At 43.4% G+C, this 10,496-nt stretch overlaps 1 long non-coding RNA gene across 1 annotated transcript; it reads right to left on the bottom strand.

The window, feature by feature from the left end:
* Positions 1-6,682: 6,682 nt before the first annotated feature.
* Positions 6,683-8,732, bottom strand: LOC110497948. The gene is made up of 3 exons (XR_002469746.2): positions 7,716-8,732; positions 7,480-7,561; positions 6,683-7,187 (listed from the first exon to the last, which is right to left on the bottom strand). It is a non-coding gene; the product is annotated as an uncharacterized LOC110497948 (long non-coding RNA).
* Between the last annotated feature and the right edge of the window lie 1,764 nt (positions 8,733-10,496).

The raw sequence follows: 10,496 nt of genomic DNA, 5'->3' as shown, positions 1-10,496 counted from the left end.
TGTTCCATTTGCACAAGAAGCATATTTCTCTCAAATTTCGTGCACAAACTTCTTTACATCCCTATTAGTGAGCATTTCTCCTTTGCCAATATAATCCATGGCATATTAAGAAGTTGATTAAACAGCATGATCATTACACAGGTGCACCTTGTGATGGGGACAATAAAAGGCCACTTTAAAATGTGCAGTTTTGTCACACAACATAATGCCACAGATGTTTCAAGTTTTTAGGGAGTTTGCAATTGGCATGCGGACTGCAGGAATGTCCACAAGAGCTGTTGCCAGAGAACTGATTGTTCATTTCTCTACCATACGCTGCCTCCAACGTTTTAGAGAATTTGGCAGTACGTCCAACCGGCCTCACAACCGTAGACCACATATATGGTGTTGTGTGGGGAAGTAGTTTGCGGATGTCAACATTGCGAATAAAATGCCACATGGTGATTGTGGGGTTATGGTATGGGCAGGTATAAGTTACGAAGCATGAACACAATTGCATTTTATGGAAGGGAATTTGAATGCTGAGAATGCATACCGTGACGAGATCCTAGGCCCATTGTCGTGCCATTCATCTGCCGCCAGCACCTCATGTTTTAGCATGATAATGAACGGCCCCATGTCGCAAGGATCTGTACACAATTCCTGGAAGCTGAAAATGTCCCAGTTTGTCCATGGCCTGCATACTCATCAAACATGTCATCCATTGAGCATGTTTGGGATGCTCTGGATCGTTGTGTATGACAGTGTGTTACAGTTCCCACTAATATCCTGCAACTTCGCACAGCCATTGAACATTGGGACAATATTCCACAGGCCACAATAAACCGCCTGATCAACTCTATGTGAAGGAGATGTGCCACGCTGAGAGACAAAAGTTGGTCACACCTAGGGTTGCACATTTTGGGGAATATTCAGGAGGTGGAAACTTTCCGTGGGAATTAACGGAAATATATGAAAAATAATATTAATACCATTTAAATGTAGATGCTTTTTGCATTGCATAGATTTACCATATCATATGGAGACAGAAACATAAACCTTTTACCTTATCATAAGTAGATATAATTGCAAACGATTAAATCCTTCCAATATAAATTTTAAAAAACAATTTAGTTACGAATTGAACTTTAATTAAATGAGTTGACTCTTTACATGGGATGACTTCACTGAACAAAAGGGAACATTGAATGATCCCCAATGATCCATCGCATCTCCCAAAAACGTTGATCTGTAAAATTATAGCCTAGAAACTAAAGATTTGGTTGTCTTCCTCTCAGGCTTCCATGTCTTCTCCCTGGACCTCCTCAATGTCCACCTCTTCAACATCAGACTCTGAGACCTCATCTTCACTGTCACTTTCCAACCTTGTTGAGGATGGCTTGTTGTCAGGCTCAAAGAGCCTCAAATTTGCCCAGATGGCCACCAATTTTTCAACCCTTGTATTGGTCAGCCTGTTTGCGTGTGTTCAGCCTGTTGTGTGTTCCCAAACAAGGATCAGTTGCGCTCTGAGGCAGCTGATGTTGGTGGGATATGGATGATGATGGAGGCAACAGGGGAAAGAGCCTCAGATCCGCAAAGTCCCTTCCACCAGGTGGCTGATGAGATATGTTGGCACGTCTGCCATATTCCATCTCCATCCCAAAGCCCTTGCTTGGAAGTATACTTCGCCAGACTGCCAAGAACCTTGCCCTCATCCAGGCCAAGGTGGCGAGACACAGTAGTGATGACACCATAGGCCTAGTTGATCTCTGCACCAGACAGGATGCTCTTGCTAGCATACTTGAAGTCCAACATGTACGCTGCAGTGTTTATGGGCTTCAGGCAGAAGTCTTCACGCTTTTTGATGTATTTCAGAACTGCAGTTTCCTCTGCTTGGAGCAACAGTGGGCAGGGCAGTACGGATTTCTTCTCTTACATCTGCAAGCAGTCTGAACATCAGACAGAATGGTATTGTCTCCCTCAATCCGTGCAATGGCTACTGCTATAGGTTTCAGGAGTTTCAGGCTGCTTACCACTCTCTCCCAAAATACATCATCCAGGATGATCCTCTTGATGGAGCTGTCCATATCGGCAGACTGTGATATGGCCATTTCTTGGAGAGACTCCTTCCCCTCCAGGAGACTGTCAAACATGTTGACAACAACAGCCCAATGGGTGTTGCTGGGCAGATTCAATGTGGTGCTCTTATTCTTCTCACTTTACTCGGTGAGGTAGATTGCTTCTATAACTTGATGACTGTTCACATACTTAACCATTTCCTTGGCATTTTCTTGTAGAGTGTATCCATTGTTTTCAGTGCCATGATGTTCTTGAGGAGCAGATTCAATTAATGAGCAGCACAGTCAATGGGTGTGATGTGTCGCTAGGATTCCTCCACTTTAGACCAAGCAGCCTTCTTGTTCGCAGCATTGTCTGTCACCAGTGCAAATACCTTTTGTGGTCCAAGGTCATTGAAGTCTGCCTTCAGCTCATCTGCAATGTAGAGACCAGTGTGTCTGTTGTCCCTTGTATCTGTGCCCTTGTAGAATACTGGTCGAGGGGTGGAGTTGATGTAGTTAATTATTCTTTGCGATCACGATCATTCGACCACCCATCAAAGATGATTGCAAAACAGTCTGCTTTCTCTATGATTTGCTTGACCTTCACTTGAACTCTGTTGAACTTTGCATCCAGCAAATGAGTAGATAAAGCATGTCTGGTTGGAGGGGTGTATGCTGGGCGAAGAACATTCAGAAATCTCTCTAAACGCATGTTGCGTTTATATTTGTGTTTAGGATAGTATCAGAAAGAGATTGAGGTTTCCAAAACACATCTTTGAAAAAATATATATATAATTAATATCACTTTTTCTAAGAATAACCGCAGTTCTTTTGTGCTCCACATGAGAGCATGCAGCAGCAGACCGCCTACAGTAACAAACCAATGAAACTGCAGGTGTTCTTTGAAATACACATTTTTTCATAATCTAATATTACCCGTGACTTTCATAAACACAAAAACGCAATTTAAGTGTTAAACCGTTTCTCTGTGTACTCAAGAGCAATGGCTATAGCAACAATCATAACAGCTATGTGAGTAACATAGTGCTTGAAAGATGTTGATCATTATATTTCAAAACTATTCCCACCCTGATAACAAGTATTTACTGGCTACTACTACCCTAAACATAATTCGTGAAATGTTTGTGTGTAGAACAAGTGCTGTGAGAGAGAGACAAACGGTGTTCTCTAGACGAACTCTGTTTGCCACATTCAGACAGTTGAAAACATGAGTCATCCTCCAGCACATGCTCCCCATCAGGGCTGTATGTTGGCCTACCTCACAGCATGCCTTCACAGCATTGTCCCCTTCCTCTTCCTTCATGTCTCTGAGGAGAATCAGCTGGCGCCGACAGATGGTCGACTCGCTTCGGCTCCTTAGAAAACGATACACTTATTTGTTTTTATTATGTACTATTTCCTACATTGTTAGCCCAGAAAATCTCAAGTGTTATTACATACATCCGGGAAGAACTATTGGATATAAAAGCGATGTCAACTTACCATCATTACGACCAGGAATACGTCCGTGGATCGAAGTGGATCCTTTGTTCAGACCTCGACCCTGGACATGCAATCTTATCCCAGTGGCTGACTCAAAACAACGCGGTCGCCACAGGAGAGGCAGATGGAGCGGCCTACTGGTCAGACGCCGAGCACACCATCCACCGCTTCCAAGGATATTACTCACCAATGTCCAATCTCTAGATAACAAGGTAGACGAAATTAGGGCATGAGTTGCCTTCCAGAGATACATCAGAGATTGTAACATTCTCTGTTTCACGAAAACATGGCTCACTTGGGATATGTTGTCAGAGTTGGTACAGCCACCCGGTTTCTTCACGCATCGGGCAGACAGAAACAAACATCTCTATGGTAAGAAGAAGGGTGGGGGTGTATGCCTTATGATTAACGACTCATGGTATAACAGCAACATACTCCTTTTGTTTACCTGACCTAGAATTCCTTACAATCAAATGCCGACCACATTATCGTCCAAGAGAATTCTCTTCGATTATAGTCACAGCCGTGTATATCCGCCCCCCAAGCAGATAACCTCGTCGGCCCTGAAAGAAATTCACTGGACTCTGTAAACTGGAAACTGTACATCCTGAGGCTGCATTTATTGTAGCTGGGGATTTTAACAAAGCTAACCTAAGATCAATACTCCCTCAATTATATTAGCATATCGAATCCGCGACACGAGCTGGCAGAATTCTGGATCATTCCTACTTGAACTTCCGCGATGCATACAAAGCCCTCCCGCGCCCTGCTTTCGGGCAAATCTGACCATGAATCCATTTTGTTGCTCCCAGCATTTAGACAGAAACTAAAACAGGAAACGCCCGTGCTCATGGTCAATACAACGCTGGTCTGACCAATCGGATTCCACGCTTCAAGATTGCTTCGATCACGTGGACTGCGATATGTTCCGGATAGCCTCAGACAACAACATTGATGTATACGCTGACTCCGTGACCGAGTTTATTAGCAAGTGCATCAGAGATGCCATATGACTATTACAACTTTCCCTAACCAGAAACCGTGGATTAATGGCAGCATTCGGGCAAAACTGAAAGCGCGAACAACCACTTTTAATCATGGCAAGGCGACTGGAAACATGACCGAATACAAACAGTGCAGCTATTCCCTCCGCAAGGCATTCAAACAAGCAAAGCGTCAGTATAGAGACAAAGTAGTCGCAATTCAACGGCTCAAACATGAGACGTATGTGACAGGGTCTACAGTCAATCACGGATTACAAAAAGAAAACCATCCCCGTTGCGGACATCGACGTCTTGCTCCCAGACAAATTAAATAACTTCTTTGCTCGCTTTGAGAATAATACAGTGCCACTGACACGGTTCGCTACCAAAGCCTGTGGGCTCTCCTTCTCCGTGGCCAACGTGAGTAAGACATTTAAACGTGTTAACCCTCGCAAGGCTGCCGGCCCAGACACCATCCCTAGCCGCGTCCTCGGAGCATGCGCAGACCAGCTGGCTGGTGTGTTTACGGACATATTCAACCAATCCCTATCCCAGTCTGTTGTCCCCACATGCTTCAAGATGGCCACCATTGTCCCTGTTCCCAAGAAAGCTAAGGTATCTGAACTAAATGACTATCGCCCCATTGCACTCACTTCTGTCATCATGAAGTGCTTTGAGAGACTAGTCAAGGATCATATCACCTCCACCCTACCCGATACCCAAGACCCACTCCAATTTGCTTACCGCCCCAATAGGTCCACTGACTATGCAATCACCATCACGCTGCCCTATCCCATCTGGACAGGAGGAATACCTATGTAATACCTATGTATAGTTCATTGACTACAGCTCAGCATTTAACACAATAGTACCCTCCAAACTTGTCATTAAGCTCGAGACCCTGGGACTCGATCCGCCCTGTGCAACTACGTCCTGGACTTTGATGGGCTGCCCCCAGGTGGTGAAGGTAGGAAACAACTTCTCTACCCTGCTGAGCCTCAACAGAAGAGTGCGTTCTCAGCCCTCTCCTGTTCTCCCTGTTCACCCATGACTGCGTGGCCATGCGCGCTTCCAACTCAATCATCAATTCTGCAGACAACACTACAGTTGTAGGCCTGATTACCAATAACGACGAGACGGCTTACAGGGAGGAGATGAGGGCCCTCGGAGTGTGGTGTCAGGAAAATAACCTCTCACTCAACATCAACAAAACAAAGAAGATGATCGTGGACTACAGGAAACAGCAGCGGGATCACACTGTATTCTATACCATCTACTGCATCTTGCCTATGCCGCACGCCATCGCTCATCCATATATTTATATTTCTATGCATCCCATTACATTTGTGTGCATAAGGTAGTTGTTGTGAATTTGTCAAGATTACTTGTTAGATATTACTGCATAGTTGGAACTAGAAGCACAAGCATTTCGCTACACTCGCATTAACATCTGCTAACCATGTGTATGTGACCAATAAAATTGGATTTGATTTGAGGAGGTCATCCAGGCGATCCTGCTCCTCCTGTGTCATCTGCACCGGGCCTCCTGCATGTATCACATAGTAGTGAAAACAATCCTTCATCAGATCGTAGTTATTTTCAATCAGGCCCCTATGTCAAATAAATATTTATTTTTCCCAGTGGGGTAAAAAAAAACACACGTAACATGGGACTTGTCCAAATCTATGTGACAGTCTGACACTGTACTTGGACCAACATGAACTTTGACATATCTCAATGTTGTTCTTCACAAAGTCTTGTTTCTTTTTGTCCCTGGGAATTGGACTGGCTGCCTTGTGACTCATCTGCCCTCTCTTCGTGACCCACTTCAGCCAATTCTGCTGCTGTGTGGGAGTTGAGTTCATGCATTGTTTGGATTCCAGCAGGTAAACATGGCATACAGAAGCCTAAACTCAGAGTTTAAGGACCATTGGCGAGCTCTGTCTAGTATCATCCTGAGATGTTTAGGAGAGAGACATTGTCAACAATCTAAGCAATAATTCAGAATTTGCATATATCAATTAAACCTGATGCATGTTTTTTTCTAGACCACTGAAATACATGCAATTTGAAAAAGAGCCCACTGGACAATGTTCATAACTCTCTAACTATGAGTTTAAGTGACATGTCATCCACCAAACAGCAAATTCAAAAGAATATGGGAAAGTTGTTCATGGACAGTTTAATGGGAAACTGGTTGCCTATGTGGTGTTTTCAGAAATCAAAGAACCAAGAAAAAACAGAATACAGTGAAAGTACAACGCAGTTACATTGTTTCCTAGGGTTATATTGCCATCTAGTGTAGAATAATACAACTGCATTGTAAGACTAACATTGTTACAGGAGTAGTTAGTATAAATTGGCCTACATAGGAAAGGGAGATACCTAGTCAGTTGTACAGCTGAATGCCTTCAACTGAAATGTGTCTTCCGCATTTAACCCAGCCCCTCTGAATCAGAGAGGTGTGGGGGCTGCCTTAATCGACATCCACGTCTTTGGGTTATGAGCAAATTAATTATGTAAATTGTTACCATCTATAATTATGTTCCAGCATATTTAAACAAATTCACTTTCCTCCACTTGTGTTGTGTCTCATACTCTTTGTCAGGCACTTGAGTCACAAACACAGGAACAAAGTCCACTTCTTCATTGGATCCATGAACTAGGGTGAATGAAAATGTATTATTAAAACATAGCCTGCATATGAATAACAAATTACCATATTCAAATTCTGAGACTGAATCTACGTAAGGTTATCAATTTGCTGTGCCATATCCCATGCAAAAGAAAGCTGATGATTTATATCACCATTTTCCAAGTTCTTTAGTTTATCATGGAATCGTAACTTGGCATGTGAGTACTATGACTAACATTGTCCTCAAAGCTCCAGTCAATGTGCATTGTAGACAGTATCCACACTGATCAGCATTCTGAAATGATACTATTTGACTTACTACTGGAAGGAGCCAGGACCAAAAATATCCTTGTATTTTCTGCTTCATCTGCACATTCTGAATATATGTTGGGTTTTAGCTGCTGCACAAAAATTGGTAGAAAATATCCTTCAGCATATACACATTCTCACATCAGAATCGCCTTCATTCGCCAAGTACATTTACACACTTAGAATTTTACTTGGTGATATGGTGCTGCATTAACTTCTGTGTACTCTGCGTATCCTTGTGCTTACCAATAGTTCCTTCCATAGTTGATGGAACTCCTTCCCTTTTCCATTTGAGATCCTTGAAGCCAGGATTTTGTCAAGTACTTAAAATGTCTTAATGTCCTTCTGGACTTCTGGATCTTCGCTCTCCTCATCAGATACATCTCCAATCAAGTTAACTGGAAATTCATACTGTCACAGGCCGGCTCATAGCCTGTGGCAAAAATGAGGGGACACGAACAACAGGTATAGGCCAATCAAAAAGGTTCTTTGTTATAAACCAAAAACTATGAACTTTAAACGAAGAAAAGGGAATGAGGTGTGAAAGTATCATAATGTAGGATGTATATAAAGTGCAGGGATGCGTGAATCTGTGTGTGTGAACATGACTGAGTGAAAATTATGTAAAACTACAAAGGAACAAACAAAACAGGATCATACCTGGAGGAGCAGAGAGAGAGACAAGAGTGGTTAGTGAAGCAGTTTAAATACCCTGAGCCCATGTGACTCCAATCACTAACGACCCTCCTCTGCCTGCAGGAGGAACCGCCCCTGCAATGCAGAGGAGGGGCCGTGACACCCCCCTCCTTAAAATGAGGGTCCCACCCTCAACCCAAATTTCGGCCCAACATATTCAAAACAATCCAAAGTTCCCCCAAAAGAAAAAAAAAGGATACCAGTCCCGGCTCCTAGCAGTAGCCCCGTGTCCCCCAGCTGACTGTCCGCCCCTCAAACTCGGCAGCCCTGGTACCTGGGGAGCAATTTAAGAGGAAAGAGGCGCAGACAGCCCGTAGGGGTCAGCAGAGAGAAGATACAAACTAGGTTAAAGGAGCACGGGACAGAGCATCAGCAATGATATTATCCTTACCACTAATGTGTCTAATATCAAGGTTGAATGGTTGCAAGAACAAAGTCCAACGCATCAGGCGCTGGTTGGGATTTTTAGAGATGAACAAACACAATTCGTTTTTTCACTATTCTTTACCACTTATTCCAATTTCAAAGTGATATAGAGTGCATTCGGAAAGTATTCAGACCCCTTAACTTTTTTCCACATTGTTACGTTACAGCCATATTCTACAATTGATTAAATTGTTTTTTCTCCTCATCAATCTACACAAAATACCACATATAAAATTTAAAATTACAACTGAAATATCACATTTACATAGGTATTAAGACCCTTTACTCAGTACTTTGTTGAAGCACCTTTGGCAGCGATTACAGCCTTGAGTCTTATTGGGTATGACACTACAAGCTTGGCACACATGTATTTGGGGAGTGTCTCCCCTTCTCTCTCTCTTCTCTTATCAAGATTTGTCAGGTTGGATGGGGAGCGTCGCTGCACCATGCTGCCACCACCAAGCTTCACCGTAGGGATGGTGCCAGGTTTCCTCCAGACGTGATGCTTGGAATTCAGGTCAAAGAGTTCAATCTTGGTTACTCATGGTCTGAGAGTCCTTTAGGTGCCTTTTGGCAAACTCCAGACGGACTGTCATGTGCATTTTATTGAGGGGTGGCTTCTGTCTGGCCACCCTATCATAAAGGCCTGATTGGTAGAGTACTGCAGAGATGGTTGTCCAATCTCCACAAAGGAACTCTGGAGCTCTGTCAGAGTGACCGTCGGGTTCTTGGTCACCTCCCTGACCAAGACTCTTCTCCCCAAATTGCTCAGTTTGGCTGGGCTGCCATTTCTAGGAAAAGCCTCGGTAGTTCCAAACTTTTTCCATTTAAGAATGAGGTAGGCCACTTTGTTCTCAGGGACCTTCAATGCTGTAGAAGTGTTTTGGTACCCTTCCAATGGGTATAAATACTTATGTAAATAAGGTATCTGTTTATTTTTTAGTGCATTTCCAAAAATGTCAAAACTTTTTTTTCCACTTTTTTTTCACTTCGAATCCAGGCTGTATCACATTCGGCGGTGATTGGGAGTCCTAAAGGGTGGCGCACAATTGGCCCAGCGTCGTCCGGGTTTGGCCGTCATTGTAAATAAGAATTTAACTTAACTGACTTGCCTAGTTAAATAAAGGTTACACACACACACTGACCAAAAAGTTATTTTGTTAGCATTTACATATGTCCCCATTACAAGTAAAACATAATCAAAACCCATTTATTTCCCTTACTTGCTGTGCTGTTGCATTGTTCATTTGCTCAGTCCTTTCATTCTCAACCAGGATTTCATCATACAGGTCAAGCAATGAAGTTTCAGCTCTGTCTGTCCGTGGCCTCTCCTCCTCGGTGCACACTGTCACTGTGTCCATGTCCATCTTGTCCAGCTGTCTAGCATTTCACGGAAACTCTATTTCTCGTCTGCATCGAAGTAGCGGTACTTGTACCTAGCATCGAGCATGGTGGTGACACAGTAAAGGCTCAGAGTGAATGCCAACGAATCGTTTGTTCACAGCCTCTAGTAGAGTACTTTTGCAAGTTTTAACCCCACGGTCTGTGGGCAGTTTTGTTGAGCAGGCGTTTCAATGCCATGACAGAGGGTATCACGTCTGCTGCAGACGCAGTTGATTAGCTTATTTCTCGAGTCAGTTGTTCGAATGGCGCTAGGAGTGTGTTCAATGTTTCCAAGTTTCAAACATGTTCTCATATGCCATTGAAATGGCAGCAGCGGTATGAGAACCAGCACATTCTTAAACATGCAATACGACTTTCCTCTGTACGAAATCCTCATCAACCCATTGTGCTGTCAGACTCAGCATGCTCATGGGGCCGAAATCGCTGCTCCAAATGTCAATCGTGAAGCTAATAGCAGTGACGCCCATAACAAGTAGCTCATGGATGTGTTTCAACAGTACT

Source organism: Oncorhynchus mykiss, chromosome 19 (assembly GCF_013265735.2).
Source record: "Oncorhynchus mykiss isolate Arlee chromosome 19, USDA_OmykA_1.1, whole genome shotgun sequence".
NCBI classification, from domain to species: domain Eukaryota; kingdom Metazoa; phylum Chordata; class Actinopteri; order Salmoniformes; family Salmonidae; genus Oncorhynchus; species Oncorhynchus mykiss.
The sequence above is the reverse complement of the archived record's forward strand: the minus strand, read 5'-3'. Positions and strand labels throughout refer to the sequence as shown.